Here is a 2,569-nt window from a genome sequence, read left to right on the forward strand (position 1 = left end):
CCCGCCCCTATACACGGCTCCTGGCTGGGGGCGTTATCTGATGCCTGCCCTGGTAATGAAAGCTTATCAGCAGGGCTCCCCGTCCTTATCAGAGGCGAGCCAGGCGCGCGGGGGTTGGGGGCGGCCGGGGGCGGCACCGTGGGCCCTGAGGGCGGCCCGGTCCACTGTGCGGGCCTGGCCCACCACTCTGCAAACGTAAACTATACTATTTCTGCAAACCGCCTGAAAACAGACTAGCGTTGTTGTTGTTCTTTTTCTCTGAATGCAACCCCATGTTGTTGTTCTTGTTGCTCATGGGTGTTCTCGATCTTCTTGTTATAGACGGCAGCCAAATGTATGTCTCTCCGTGCGCCTCTTGTCCGTCTGTCTCGGCCTGGTGTCCGTCTGCCCTCCTCCTGCAAGTCATCCTGGCCATCATCGCTGCCAGGAGGTGCGCGACGTCCGACGCATGCTAATCGCCGTCCTCGGCCGCTCCCACGGGCCGCCCGGGCGGCGGGGCGGGGGGCGTCGGCGAGCGGCAGACAGGACGGCGACGAAGAGCACGGCGGCGGCAGCGCGACTGCCTCAAAGAGATAGGGAAGGGGATTGGCAGGGCATAAATACCCGAGTGAGTGAGTGAGTGAGTGAGTGAGTGAGTGAGTGAGTGAGTGAGTGAGTGAGTGAGTGAGTGAGTGAGTGAAGAAGTAAAAGACAGAAAGAGAGGCGGGAGAAAGAAACAGAAGTGAAAGAAAGAAAGAGAGGTGAAAGGAAGACCCTGGATGCCTGCCCGTGGCCGGCCGGCCCGAGCGCCTCGCGGTTAGGCAACCTAGACACACCGGTGTCCAGCGAACGGCGCGGCTGCCTAGCGGCCAGGCGTCAGGCCATCGCCGTGCGGGTAGGCAACCTCAACACACGCGTGCGCTGCGGGCACTCCGGATGCCTACCGCCTAGGCGTCGTCACGAACTTGACTCCGAGTCATCATATTTTTTATCTTCTTTTTCATCTTCTTTGTCTGACTGTCTGTCTGTCTGTCCGTCTGTCTGTCTCTTGTATCGGGCACACACACACCGGCTGCCAACACACACACACACACGCACGCAGGGCACGGCACACGGTGGCGCGGCGCGGCGGTCAGCGAACAATGAACCTGAGCAGAGCAGAGCTCTCTGGCATGCTATCCGGCCCCATGCCCCTCCAATCTCTGTCTGCGATCTCGGCACCAAAACGCGTCACCGTGGTGGCGTTCGATCAGTAACTGGCCGGGATCGTTATCTGTCCTCCGCGCGTCGGCCCGGCCGGGCTCGGGCCGGGCCCAGGGCAGGCGTGGCGTGGCGTGGCGTGGCGTAGCGTGGGCGACCGGGCGGCCCGGCCAGCCGGCCGGCACCATCCTCGCCGCGAGTCCTACTACCTCCTCTAGGTGGCCACAAAGAGACAGGTGTTGAGGAGCACACTTTCAGCAGCGAGCCCAAAGATGCTACAGCACCACGAGGTTATCGCACACAACAACGGACATGCATCGTGTGTTAGCTTATGATTTTCTTAATAAGTGCGAAAGAAACTAATCAGTATTTTACTCGGTATTTTAGCTTGAAAGAGGGAGAGGATTCGCATACTTGCGGCTGCCTTAACTCCCGTCGCGTCGAGCGACACGAGAGTAACAACAACAACAACAACATGCTTCGCTTCGCCTACACGTACGACCAGGTGGCCATGGAGGGCGAAGGCACGCCCGTGGCCAGGAGGAGACACAAGCAGGACTCGTCCACCTGTCACATGCACGCATCTCCCTCCGCCCCCTCCCCAAACTGTTGCTCGGGGCCTAACGACTGCTCACCCAGCTTGGTGGTCACGCTGGCGACCGGGCGTGCTGCGGCGTGGCGCCTCGTGGTGCTCGAGAGCGTGGTGGCCCTGGTCAGTGGCGCGCCAGGGGCGGCGGCGGCGGCGGCGGAGCTGCTGCTGCCGTTGGCGGCGGGGGGCGGCACCGGGGGCGGCGGCACATATCCAAAGAGAGCGGCGTGGCGGGGCGTGGCGGCGAGGGGCGTGGCGGGCGGCACGACAGTGACAGCGGGGCTTGCACCACAGATAGCACGGCGATCACCACACGGCGGCCCTGCGCGAGGCTACCGCGATAGGCCGCGCAAGGTAAACAACCACTCACTCACTCACTGCGCGCTCACTTGTCGCCGAAACGACGACGACCCCCGAGCACCCGGCGCAAACGAACGAGAAGCGTTCTTGCTTTTCCGCAAAGAAACAAGGACGTGCGGAAAGCCGCGACGCGCGGGCTGGGCTAGTAGTACGGGCGGACGGGCACCGTGTTGCAGTAGCGCGGGCGAACCGGGACGGGCCGCGGCGGGGGACGTCCGTGATGTGCTCGAGAAGAGGGGTGGAGCGGCACTGGCTGGCACTGGCCCGACCGGCTCGCCAGCGGCTCGGCTCGGCTCGGCTCGGCACCGCGCTCAGCTGGCGCGGCGGCCCCCACCACCGGCAGCGCCCACGCCACGCCCCGCCACGCCGCGCGCCCGGCTTTACCCTTGCTATCGCTCCTCTCACACACCCTTATCGCACTATGCGTGCCTAGCCAGGCAC

General features: G+C 63.6%; 1 protein-coding gene across 1 annotated transcript in view; it reads right to left on the reverse strand.

Annotated features, from left to right (window-relative positions):
• LOC127749197 (uncharacterized) overlaps positions 1–2,408 on the reverse strand; it is a gene marked incomplete at its 3' end in the record, with an annotated part of 32,674 nt that extends 30,266 nt beyond the window's left edge. Inside the window, exon 1 of the mRNA XM_052266414.1 lies at positions 1,815–2,408. The remainder of the gene's footprint in view (positions 1–1,814) is intronic.
• Between the last annotated feature and the right edge of the window lie 161 nt (positions 2,409–2,569).

Source organism: Frankliniella occidentalis, unplaced genomic scaffold (assembly GCF_000697945.3).
Source record: "Frankliniella occidentalis isolate FOCC.00 unplaced genomic scaffold, Focc_3.1 Scaffold38, whole genome shotgun sequence".
NCBI classification, from domain to species: Eukaryota; Metazoa; Arthropoda; class Insecta; order Thysanoptera; family Thripidae; genus Frankliniella; species Frankliniella occidentalis.